At 32.8% G+C, this 13,620-nt stretch overlaps 1 protein-coding gene across 1 annotated transcript in view; it reads right to left on the bottom strand.

Annotated features, from left to right (window-relative positions):
* Window positions 1-9,179: 9,179 nt before the first annotated feature.
* The window catches only part of LOC141544622 (uncharacterized), a 70,706-nt gene continuing 66,265 nt past the window's right edge, over window positions 9,180-13,620 (bottom strand). Inside the window, exon 12 of the mRNA XM_074271014.1 lies at window positions 9,180-11,376. The gene's annotated coding sequence lies outside the window, so the exon portion shown is untranslated. The remainder of the gene's footprint in view (window positions 11,377-13,620) is intronic.

Here is a 13,620-nt window from a genome sequence, read left to right as displayed (position 1 = left end):
CTTGTTCCAGTATTTCTAACAATTTATTCCATTGCAACATTAAATGGAATACTGGGCAAATTATTAGAACTACAAATGTATCAGTATTTACTTACTCCATTTATATTCATTAATCAATACTATGCATTTAAAATTCCATGGGCTAGCTAGACAATATTTTTAATCAAAAAATCAAAATCAAAAATCTAAAAAATGGATATTGGGTTGATTTTGATCATGAATGGTTCCTCATTCTCTCTTTTGGCATGTCTGAGTTTTTACACAAAAAATGACTAATATTAGAAACCTGCTGAAAATACAAATTCCTAATTTATCTTGATCAAAATAACATTGAACTTCATTTTAAAATGTTAAATGCTTGTGAAACCATATTATTTAAAGTCCCACCACTCTTTTTGTCTTCTCCTTTTCAAGTTTTTGTAGTTTCTTTCTTAAATGGATATTTTCATCAACTAGTCTTCATTTTGTTCTTCTATCACATCTAGTTTTCCAGTGTCAGTATTGAGGGTCATAAAGCTATTCTTCTAGAGCATCAGGACACAATTTGATGCTCCTACTTTGAAGACCCCTTTGTTTTGGGCATCTTTAAATCGTTTTGGAAGGAACTTATTTTCCCTCTGCATGTGGGTTGATCCTTCTGTTATGGACTCTTCTCTGAGAAATGATCTGTTCAATTTTTCATTTTCTGTATGAATTTGGTCTTCATATTTCTTTATTTTTATCTTTCACCTGGTTTAATTTTCTCTGTGTAATTTCTAACATTAATGTCTTTTCTCTGAGGGAATGACATAGTTGGTATCTCTCATTTTCATCTTTAGAAATATGAATTAACAGCTAGTCCTTTAAAGGAAGGAACTCATCTTGTAGTTGCTGAAGATTTAGTTTTGGTGTTGGATGTTCCTGATCACGTATAGCAGAACTTACACAGGAAGGATGATCCATTTTTGTCTGTAGTCTTTCTCTATTTTGTTTTTCACCTTCCAATCTAGAGTTCAATATTGCATATTGAAAAAAATTATAAGTAATTGTCTTATGTGTCTTGAAAGATTATTAAAAATGGATGAAACTTTAAAATAGTTGAAAGGAAATGTTACAGTGAAGTTTGTGAGGGAAATTTGAATTCTAATTTTCAGGATTCTTTTTTAAAATTTAATATTTTTCCTATTGTATTTTAAATAAGTTTTTATTTTCAAAATACATGCAAAGATAGTCTACTTACCCTTACTTACCCTTGCAAAACCTTGTTTCTGAAAATTTTTCTCCCTTCATTCTCCCCACCCTTTCCCCTAGACAGCAAGTTAACCAATATATATTAAACATGTGCAGTTATTCTGTACATATTTCCATTTATATCATGCTCCATAAGAAAAATCAGATCAAAAAGGGAAAAAAAATGGGAAGGAAAAAAATCAAGCAAACAACAACAGAAAAGGTAATACTATGTTGACAACTACATTCAGTCCCCACAGTTCTCCTTTTTGCTACAGATGGCTCTCTCCATCACAAGTCTACTAGAATTGATCTGAATCACTTCATATTGTTGAAAAGATCCAAATATATTAAGATCCTTTTGAATCTTTTAAGATATCCATCAGTATTTTAAGTCTTATACTAGTCAAAGGGTCTGCTTACAGTCTGTTTTTACCACTATTTTAATGTTTGAAGATGCAGACTGCATGTTAAATGAAGGCATCTAAACCCCCGAGTCAAGAATTCTGCCTATGCTATTCTTACTGAAGAAAAGAATTTTCTGGAATGGGAAACAGAATTGGAAATGATTTTCAGGAAAAATTAAGGAGATCAACTTGGATTAGAGACATGTTATGTTGTTCCTATTTTTCTTATAATTTTCAGTATTTCCCAACCCTTCATGATTGAGGTATTGAAGACAATGTCTTCATAAAGTTTAACGATAAATGAGAAAATAATTATAATGAACAAACAAGGAATATAACTTGTTGGATTAGAATCATATAGAATGATTGTCTTACTGAAAATATAAAGGACAGGGTCTATTGTGAGGGAGAAATCAATCTCAAATACTCCCATAGGAAAGTCAAAAGAGATTCTGCATGCTGACTTATGCTATTATTGTATATAATAGAACTCCCAGTAAGTCAACCATTATTAGAAAACTAGCATTCATTTAATGTTTCCTATGTACCAAGTACTGTGAGAAGCACTGGGGATATAAACAGAGTCAAAAATACCAATCCCTGCCCTCCAGGTGCTTATGGTCTATATGAGTAAAACAACAATTAAATAAAGGATATGAAAGCAAGTTACATATCAAATATCTTGGAGATAATATCAGAAAAGAAGGCACTTAATTACTAAAGGGACTGAAAATTGACAGTCAAATTTCAGAAAAACCAGGATAGAGTTACATGAAGTGATACATACTTAAGTGAGCAGAATGAGCACATTGTACTTCAATATTGGCTGATGATCCTCTATCAATAACTTAGCTCTTTTCAGCAACACAATGATCTAAAATAATATCAAAAGACCCAGGAGAAGAAATGTTATCTACATCCAGAGAAACAACTGATGGGAGCCTGAATGCAGGTCAAAGTATACTATTTTCATGTTTTTTTGTTTATTGTTTTTTTTTTTTTTTGTTTTTTTGTTTTTTTTTGTTTTGTTTTGTTTTGTTTTGTTTTGTTTTTTGGTTTTGGTTTTGTTTTTTTTCCCATTTAGGTTGTTTCTTTTATGATGCCATGATTAATATAGAAATATGATTTACATGATAACATCTATATAATCTATATTAAATTGTTTATAGTTTTAGGAAGGAGGAAAGAGAAGAAGGAAGAGAGAAAATTTAGAAATCAAAATGTTTTAAACAAGTCTTTACATACCATCGGGGAAAAAAGAAAAAAGAACGAAAAAAGAAAGAAAAAACAAAAGCAGGTAGGCCAGTTTAGTTGGATCTCTGAGTTAGGGAGAGCAGTAAAGTGTGAGAAAACTTAAAAAATAGGAAGGGATCAAGGTATAAAAGCTTTTAAGTGCCAAAAAAAAGAAGTTTATATTTACTCCTGGAGGTGATAAGCAACCAATACTACTAAAGGAGGAGGAGAAAAGACATGGCAAGATTTATGCTTGAAGAAAATCACTTTGGTAGCTTTGAAGAATCGATTAGTGTGTGGAAGGCTTCATTCAGAGAAAGAAAGAGGAAGTATATAATAAAATAAGCAAGAAGCAATGAATGCCTGCATTATACTGATGATTGTAATTCAATAGAAACGGACCATTATGAGAGATGCTAGAAAGGCAGAAAATTTGTCATTATAAAAAGAAGGAGTTAAGGATGTTCTTAAGGTTGGAATCCTGGGTGAATCAGAAGAAGGTGCTCTCACTGATAATAGATATATTTAGAAGAGGGAGGGCTTAGGAAGAAATATATTTCTATTAAGGGCAACATCCCATTTGAGATTTCCAAAAAGAAAAAAAAATTGCGAAGTATAGAAGGAGCTCAAGAGAGAAACTAGGGCTGAGTGTATATAATTGTGGAAATCATCCCTCCATAAGGGTGCTAAGGGAACTCATGAGGAGCCGATGAGACCATCAAGAGAAACACTACCATTTCCGAGGTTGTAAGCTCCATTACAGCTCAGGCCATGTTATATTCTTCTCTTATCTGCTCTAAAGTTTCACAAATTGTTTTGTATATAACAGGGGACTAGGACATTTACTGAGGAATTTGAATAAGCAGATATTTATGGCATATCAGAAATAGAAACTACCTTTCTAACCTTATTATACATTACTGCCCTCTTTGCAGTCTACAACCCAGTCAGTGTCCTTCTTGTGGTTCTATACAGGACAACACAGAACTCCATTTCCCAAAGCCACACCCTTGTGCAGGGTGTCTTCTCAGCCTGGAGTACACTGCTGCTTTCCTAACCTCCCTCTCCATTAGAATTTCTTTTAAAACTCTTGTTTAGTTACTTTACTTCTTTACTTGAAGTTGCTGCTATTACTTTCCCCTGAAAATCATGCCCTCCTTCCTGCTCCAAATTTTGTGACTTTGTGTTTACATTTATATTTATATGCCATATTCTTGGATTGAATGTGAACTTCCTGATGGCACTTCAGTTTTGCTTTTCACCCTCAGTGCCCACAACAGAGCTTGGTACACACAAGGCACCTGATAAATATATGTTGATTAAAGACAATCTGTGCTTCAGAAAATAAGATGATGAAATAAAAATGGGCACCTACCGGAAATTGTTCCAAACAGGAAGATGGACCACATGCCACTGAATAAAAAAGATTAATTTTAGGGTTCATTATACTATTATGTTAAAGATTTTTCATTTTTCATTCCTAACCTCAATTTTTCTTGATTTTACATTAAATTTTGTAATACAATGCTTCATTGTAAGAGAAATGCTTTCAAGTCTTTACTTAAACTTATGAGTACCCATACCTGCCTGCATAGAGTTCTCTATCACATTCTACTTTGTAATGCCTTAATTGGGATTTAGATTTACTTCTTTCTGAGAATTTTTCCTGGATTGCACTAATGATCTTTTCTATACGCTTAACTTTTTTTTGTTGTGTCCATTGCGATTTTTAAAGTGTTACTGACGATTCGTACATAATAACTTCTTCCTGATATTCACCAAGGTAAACTGAATCTGCATAAAGAAAAATACAAGTAAATAAACATAGTAGGATTTTAAATTCTGCAGGACAACAGCAATATATTTAGAATTCAGATCCTTTGCCACTGATAAAATAGTCTCCACATATGAATCTTAAGATCATACCAAAATATTATTTTGTCAGTAGATTTAGAGTGAATTTAAAATAACTTATTATGCATTATTGTTGATTGCTAAAGAGAATCTCGAAGTTGCACATTTATTAAGAACATTTTGGAGATTATTAATATTTTGGTCACTTAGAGAAAGATTCTACAATTTTACTTATCATGTCAATTGCTTCTATGCTTTTCTATTATCAACCAAGGAAAATTCATAGATCTTATGCTGGCATTCAAAATGTATAATGCACATTAAATAATATAGCACATATAGAATTGAAATACAACTTCCCCAAACTTATTCTACAAACTTTTATTGATTGAGAAAATGAATCTCCAAAATTAAGTCATTTGTCTATACGCACAAAGCTACTCCTTGTACACTTTTAATAATTTACCTTTTCATATTTATTTCTTTTTGTTATATATTGTCCAGTAAAATTGGACTTTTCACTGTCATTTTTCTGCCTCTTTGCTCACAATTTCCATGTAAGAAATCTTTACTCCAATCCCCTAGACTCCTATGACTTACGGAATTCCTACATATCTTTTAAAATTTTACAAAACAAATGCTACTTCCAATTTTTAATTTTTTTATACTTGATAGCTGATGTTCTTTCCCACTTTATACCTCACATAGCAATATGACTATACTCTTTATTTACTTGTTATTTTATCATTTAACTGTTAATTATTTGGGTATTTTAAAATTAGGTTTATCTGTATAAGCTCTATCCCCCTCATAGACTATACATTCACTAAGGACAAAGATTTTGTCTTATCTAAAATTTGCGTATTTGGCACACAGTATGCTTTTTGCACTGGAACACATAGTGAGCCCTCTTTGACTACTTCTATAGCTGAAAAATCATCACCCGGAAGTTGAAATAATAATCATTTTTAGCTTGGCAAAGTCTGCCAGAGATTAGATGCCAATACTAGAGCCTCCAAGAACACAAAGTCATCTCTATTCTACTATGGGTCAATGCAATAGAACCTGTGTTTTCTTCTTGGATATAAACTTTGGTTTTGTTGGTTATTTGGTTACTGTTGGTTACTGTTAAACACTGCTATCCACTGGAAAATTTAAAATGATTCTTACCCTTAATATGATTTGAGGGAGAAAAATTACAATCCACTGTATCTGTCTCAAGTGACTGAGTGAGGTCATCAAGTGTTTTTGCAGCCATCTCTCCTTTATCCTATAAAATACATAAAGGCAAAGTAATAAGTCGATGTAAAATTATTGTAAAATAAACAGAAATGATAACAATGACTAATATTTAGGTAGCAAGTTAAGCTTTTCACAGCAGTTATTTATTATGCATTATCTCACAGCATCCAAACAAAAATTTCATGACAAAATCACTACTCATAATTATTTTACAAAGGAGTAAACAGGCTATAAGAGATGTTAGGTTACTTGTCCAAAATCATACAATCAGCCAAGAGCCCAAGAACAGCTTCAAATTCAGGTCTTCTTGACTATTCACTAGGCCCCATACCTACCCAGAACCTGATTTAGCAACCTTATATAAATTAACGTAAATAGTTACAACATCTCTTATACTTAGCCAATATTCTTTATCTTACTTATGAAGGAAATGAAGGAAACTCCAGCAATATAATTAATCTTCTGGCATTAACAAAGGACACATTTCATATGAAGACTATTTCTAATGCTATCTTTTTTCAGAATAAATATTCCTGTTTCATAATGCAGAAAAAGATTCTTTTCTGTTGACTGAAAATTGCATTATTTTCTAAATTAATTTATATTTTAGCAGGATTTATAATACCTTATTATTTTTTATTTAATGTATTCTTTACAAGCCTAAAAGACAAATAATTTATTTCCACATAAATATAAACGGGAAATGTATTGTTGTTGTAAATATTTGATTTTAATATAGATTACTTCAAAATCATATGGTTTTCATGTTTCTAGTCAATCACATAAACCACAGACTATGACATTATTTTATCTCAGAGCCATAATTTATAATAAATACTGATCTTTTCCTCTTTTAAAAGTATTTTTCAATGTGATTTGGAAATTTTGTTTTTAAAAATGTTTGTTTTTAAGTTTCCCAAATCTTTTTTTTAACCTTCTACAATTGGGCATTAAGAAATCCATTATAATTATGTATAGTAAAATAACAAATTTCTGCCTTCCCTATGTCCAAAAAAAAAAAAGTCCAGAAAGATGATCTCTTTTAGTGAAAACTATTGTAATAAAAGCAATAAAGCAGAACACTCTGCTGCATGCACAAGGAACTTAATATAGTTATTGGATGAATAACGACAGTTCATGTTCCCATAGCACAAGAACTTTGCTTACAACAATCCTGCTGATAACCCAGGTATTATCATCCCTATTTTACAAATGTGTGTGTGATATGTCCTAGATTCTACTGCTAACATTGGCCTTGTGGTGCAGTGGCAAGTGAAGTGAATCTGGAGTTCAAACCCCAGCTCTTCTTCTTTTTCACTGGTATCACTGAAAATAAACCACTTAGGAGCCCGGACTACATGATCCCGGCACTGCCTTCCAGTTCTCAACCCACTCTAGAACAGTGGGAGACAGGAGACTTGAGTCTTAAATCTTCTCACTCCGAGACTGGGATTATTACTAATGCTTGGGTATGTATGGTGAAAACTACTTTTTACAGACAAATGTCAATCCTGCTGTGTTCTGTTACCCCAAAGAGTAAATTGGAGTGTATATCACTGGGGCAGGTTCCCCATATCTGAGAAAAGGAGAATTTCAACCATCAAACAGTGGGAAGTAATGTGGCATGTATAAAAAAGGGGAGTTTGGGCCCACTAGCTTTCCTGGAATGCATAAGTCTCACGCACCAGAATACTCAGAAAGAACACAAACAGAAAAAAAAAAAAAAATCAGGAAAACAGTTTTCTAGAAAGAGAAAAAGCACACATTGCTAATATTTTTCTATGAACTAGTCCAATAGTAGTTTACCTTAATTCATCAGAATCTGTCTCACTTAAGGTGCTGTCATCATGACTACAGAGTAGGATATCAGATGAGGAATTCATGTTTTCACAAGTCATACTAGAATCTTTGGAAATCCACTTCTCCTTTTCAGGCTTTTTTACATTTTTCCTATGCATGTCAGAGTCATTGCAGGAAAAAAAAAATCCATCAGGGTATCTTTAAATTATTCTTTATAGAAAAATTTTCATAAAACAGTGAGGGAAATTTATTTTTGCTCTTTTAACACATACAACATTTTACTTCTAGAATAAACTTCCTTAACTAAGGTACTGATCATATCATTCCCCAGATCATAAACTTTTAATAGTCCCTCTCTGTTTGTAGTGCATTAAACTGCACTGTCTGCCTGTGAAGCTTCTTCATCTAAATCCAACAAAGATTCCCACATTCCTTCCCAGAAAACAAGGTTGTTTCCAATCACAGCTGTCTTCTCTAGTCTAGGAATAGATTCTGCTTATTTCTCATCCAACTTATTTTTTAACAGACAATGTTTTCCATTTGTTGCCTGTACTTGGACTAAAAAAGATCAGTCATGTAAATGCAGGTTGTTGTGATTAAACAATTTGTGTGCAAAATATCAGGAATTTATCAAGACAGGCTTCCTATAGAGACAAGGCCAGGAGAAAGTCTTAATTGATGATTGTAGGTTGAATTCTAAGAATTCATAGAATCCAGGAGGAGGGAAGTGACACTTTCCTTATACTATGCCCTGATCACAACTTGTTTGAAGAATATGTTCATTCCTGGGAGATATATTTTAGAAAAAGACAATTAGCACTCAGAATAATTCCAGAGAAGAGAAATCAGGATGGTGAAGGAAAAAGACCTTGTTAAATAAAGGGGCAACTGATGATGTTTACCATAAAGAAGAGAAGAGAAAGAACTGGGATGAAAGGAAGTAGTATATGTGCTCAAATATAAAATAAAACAATGTTTAATTGACCCTCCAAAGGCTTTCAATACTAGGCACAGGAAACACATTTGGGATCAATGTATGAAAAAACAAAGAACACAAAAGCAACCCACTTCCAAACAACTAAAAACTTATTTAAAAAGGAATGGACTGCCTATGGAATTAACACATTCCTTTCTCTCTCTCTCTCTCTCTCTCCCTCTCTCTCTCTCCCTCTCTCTCTCTCCCTCCCTCCCTCCCTCCCTCCCTCCCTCCCTCCCTCCCTCTCTCTCTCTCTCTCTCTCTCTCTCTCTCTCTCTCTCTCTCTCTCTCTCTCTCTCTCTCTGTGTGTGTGTGTGTGTAGGTGTGTGTGACAGAGACTGAGAGACAGGGACAGAGAGACAAAGAGAGGGACAGAGAGATTGTACATGCTAGTTATAACTTTGAGCAAAGGTAGTAAGATTGTTCTTTATTTACCTCAAATGGACTTCACAAACCTACCTGTTGCTCTGTTCATGTAGCTTTTAGATAACTTCATCTTCCTACTCTGATAAAGTTTCAAAGAAGAAATTTAGTGGGAAAAAGCACATTTTGTAATCATTCTTGATATCCATTTTATTCCATCATGTAATTTTATTCTCAGATTTAACAACATTTAAAAAGAATGCTTGCTAGCAACTTACCCTCTTTTGATGCCCTTTTTGTCAAACTTTCCCAAAGAATAGTAATTTCTCTGGTGCTTTAGCAGCATTTCCTCTCTCCAACTGCTAAACACACACCCCAATGAGTTATTTTTACCCAATGGCAAGAAAAATTTTAAAAACAAAAATATTCACAGCAACCACTTTTTGTAGCAGCAAATAACTGGGAATGGCTAAGCAAATTGTGTTTTGTTGATGGATGCATGGTCATTGTGTATGGTTAGAAATCATACTTATATAAAAGCATAAGAATATTTATATGAATTAATGCAAAATGAAATAAGGACAACAGGACAACAATATAAATTTTGACTATAATAATATTATTGAGGACAATAAAATAACTGCAATTTAATACTGTGAAATTATAATGTCAAAGCTTAGTCCAGATGAAAGGGTATCACCTCCTATTTATGCAGGGTGGAAGACTTTCAATATGGAACACTGCATGTAATAGTGATGTATTAATTAGGGATGTTTCACTAGAAGGCTAAGGAAAGAGATCTTGAAAAATGAAGCTGATATAAAAGTAATACAAGATGATTTTTAAGAAAGGAAACTTTCTCTCAATTGTCCATTGCTTTCCTGTGTCTTACTAATAAGTCTAATATGGTTTCACTAATCAAAGGAATAAAGTAGATAACTTTCTGTCTGCATGCAACTATGGTCACAATGTATGAATACTGGCATTGAAGCAGGGAAAGATGCCCTTTTTCAGTGTCTCCCAAATAAGTTATATATTGTTGTTTTCCTAATGTATCTAATTTGTTTTTATCTTAAACTTAATTGTTCAAGGAAAAGTTTTTTAAGGCTATTAAATTACTTTTCAATTTTATTTTCAATAAAAGTAAATCCAGGCTTAATTTTTCAAACACTCTCTACTTTCTAAATGTTAGTCCAGATCACTTCCACATTTCAGCTCTCCTAAGTTGGAATTTTAGAGGTCTTCAAGTATGTACAGTCCCAAAATGAATTGTGAACCCTCTTTACTGTATTCCTGTGTCTCATCTTGTGGTGCTAAGACTTTTTTAGATGGGGCAGCAGGTAGTTGTTATTTGTTTTTTTCCTCTTCCTCAACCTGTCCAGTAGCCACATGAGCACTAGAAGGCCTTAAATGCTAGGTGAGCACTGCTCTCTACAACTCTGTCAATTCCCCCTTTTGATTCTTCCATCCTGAAAGGATATTAGCCTTTTTTCTCCTCAGGCCTGTCTTACAGAGTGATGTGTTGGTAAATAGATCTTTTTAATGAGTTGCATGTCTGCAATTAAAAGTGTGAGGTTCTTGAGATTCTAGGTTTTCTGAGTTTTTTGGTGGTATCCGCAGTGCTTGGCTCATGATAAGCACTTAAACGGGTTCATTCTTAGACATTTCTCTATTGATGGGAAACTTTTTAACATCTAAAAGAACCCAACTAATTTTTGGAGTAGCTGTAAGCCTATTCTCATATCTCATTAGCACTTATTATTTATACATTTGCAAACATTTGAAAATTCCCTTGCTTTGCTCCTTGCTATCCATATCTTTTTTTTCATCCTATTCTTTTGGAACCCCTCAAAGGTTATCTAACTCTTTTAATATACACTGATATAACAATTCCAAAATAAAAGAACATACTTACAGTAAGGAACAATATACATTCATGGGACCTTCATTCCTTTCTCAGCAAAAAACAAGTGGATGCAGAGTGAATCAGAATCTAGATTTTTAGAGCAAACTAAACATACCATGAATGTTAATATTTGATAATAAACATATTTTGAATATTTTGACAAACTTACCCCTTAAAAATTGGTGCCCAAGTGCTAAATTTTCCCTGGAGGAAATGCCCATTATTGGAATTTCTTCCCCAGGAAGTGTGTTTTCTTCATCTTTACCAAGCTGATGATTCTCCATTGAAAATATCTCATTAACGTTGCCATCTCTTCTGTTTTTAGTTAATTGATCATCTTTTCTCTCGAATGACTCCATTTCGTTGTGTTGATGCTTTTGCTCCACCTAAAAGGAAAGCTTAGTATCATTGCCACTTTATTCCTTATCTGCCTCTGTGAGAGAGATGTGTGTGTGTGTGTGTGTATGTACATATATATGTACATATACACATATCTATTCTTTAATACATAATATTTCATATACGTATTTATATGCTAACTTAGGTACAAATACTAGATTTGTGATTTCTCTAGTACAAGGATCTACTTGAAGAGAAAATTCCCTCTACGAATTCCACCAATAACTAGAACATGGAGATGTTTATTGACTTGCCTATCTATGTCAGAAGTTGGACTTGAAAAAGGTCTTCTTGGCTCACTATCAAATATGCTATGCTAACTTTAATTTTTCTATTTTATTTTGAAATACACATTATCCTCAATAGATATTACCTTCATTTTTATATCATAGTCAAAAATGATGATACTTTTATAAGTTTTGTTAGAAAGCAGAAAAATTGGTTCATTTTTCAAAATGATAGCTTAATTATCACCTCATTTTGTTTTCTCATCCTATTTTCACATGCTTCTCTCATTTCTCTCCTTTAACAAGCAGACAGGGATAAAGAGATAAAATAGCTGACTTATTTTTGGCCTTTTTTACCATGTCCCTATGACGAACAAATAGACCCAGTTCATTTTTAACTATAGGATGATTGTTTCCAATCCCATTTCTCATTTCTTTTTCCTTATTGTCAAGTTCAAAAAAGTACTACAAAAAACAAAAACAAAAAATACCCTAAAATTAGTCATTGAAATATTGGGTTAAAAACACAGGAAATTGAGGAGAGTGAGATTTAGGCAATGTGACTGCTACATTATGGAATATCAGTGCTATTCCCTGTGCAGGTGCACTGAATCACAATCTTTTTAGGAAAGAAAAAAAAATTTAGGAAAAAACAAAACAAAACAAAAAAACAACCTTAGTCTAATGCTCTCATTTTGTTGATGAGGAATCTGAAGCACAGATACATTAAGTAATTTGGTCAAAGTCATGATAATAAACTAATAGCAGAATCTAGTATTTCTGGGTATAGGCCCCACATTTGATTCAGAATGAATTTGCATTATTTAGTACTTTGTAGAGAGATAGACAGTTGTAGATTGATAGATTTCAGAGTTAGCATTGAGTTTCTCATCAGAAGTTTTAAGCTTAAATACCAAATTGAGATTCTATTTCCTTGTTTGTAAAGATGTCCCAGCACTTTATAGGAATAGAAATGAAGATCAAATGGGAATACTTTGTAATGAGAGTTATACTCTCATGATGTTTGGACAGGACCTTTAAGATCATCAATGGGAGTGACTCCAAGTGAGGAAACTCCCTCCATAAAGTCAGGTCAGCCTCTGCTTCTAGTAGCAGTTGCCTGGTAAAATCAATAGACTTGTCCAAGATAACATAACACATTAGAAGCAGCACTTGAATCTAAGTCTAACTGAATGAGTTTGGCTCTCTCTCCACTATCCTCTCTTTTATCTTCAGTTATTATTGTGAAAGGATAATGATAATTATAAGATAGACACATAACAGTACATATGAACCAAGAGACTCTGGCCATGTAGTCTAACTTCTCTAAGCCTAACTCTTCCTCACTGATAAGATAAGGGGATTTGACTCCATGACTGTCAATGTTCCAAAAAATAAAACTCAATGAATGAACTATACTAATTTAATAGTATCTAAAGCCAGTCTCTTGCACAACCATATCACAAGTCAGTGTTTTGCTATTGTTTTGCTATCTTTTCTTCTAGTTTACATTATTTCTAAGTGCTAAAATGACAGGTACCTATAGCAAATTAAAATATATTTTGAAAAAGCAAGTCAATGCAAGAAGAGGAGCACTAAACTTGAAGAGAGAAAATCTAGGTTTAAGTTTCAATTCTGTAATTTATTAGTGGTGGAATAGAGAAATAGTAAATTGATGACTGATATTAAATGATTAATTAGCAAAATTGTGTTTCATTTTGTTTTGAAACACAAAAAGTCATGATTTTAGTTATATGAGTAAAGGTAAATAAGCAGATTGTCATAAATGTATTAATTTAGTCAGATGAATTTTTTAGAAATTTCCAAAGTTTGGCTTATGTTTTCAGTATTTTAAGTCACAACACATTACATTTGGTTAAGAAAATAAAAATGACCATAGAAAGCAAAATTCTTTCAAATGTCATATATTACAAGGATTTGCATAAAAGAAAATCTGAGTTCTTTATATGTCTTTTAGTTTGTGTTCTAATTATCTTTAGGCTT

The sequence above is a fragment of the Sminthopsis crassicaudata genome, chromosome 5, assembly GCF_048593235.1.
Source record: "Sminthopsis crassicaudata isolate SCR6 chromosome 5, ASM4859323v1, whole genome shotgun sequence".
Taxonomy (NCBI): domain Eukaryota; kingdom Metazoa; phylum Chordata; class Mammalia; order Dasyuromorphia; family Dasyuridae; genus Sminthopsis; species Sminthopsis crassicaudata.
Note: the sequence above shows the minus strand (reverse complement) of the source record. Positions and strands in the feature narration are given on the sequence as shown.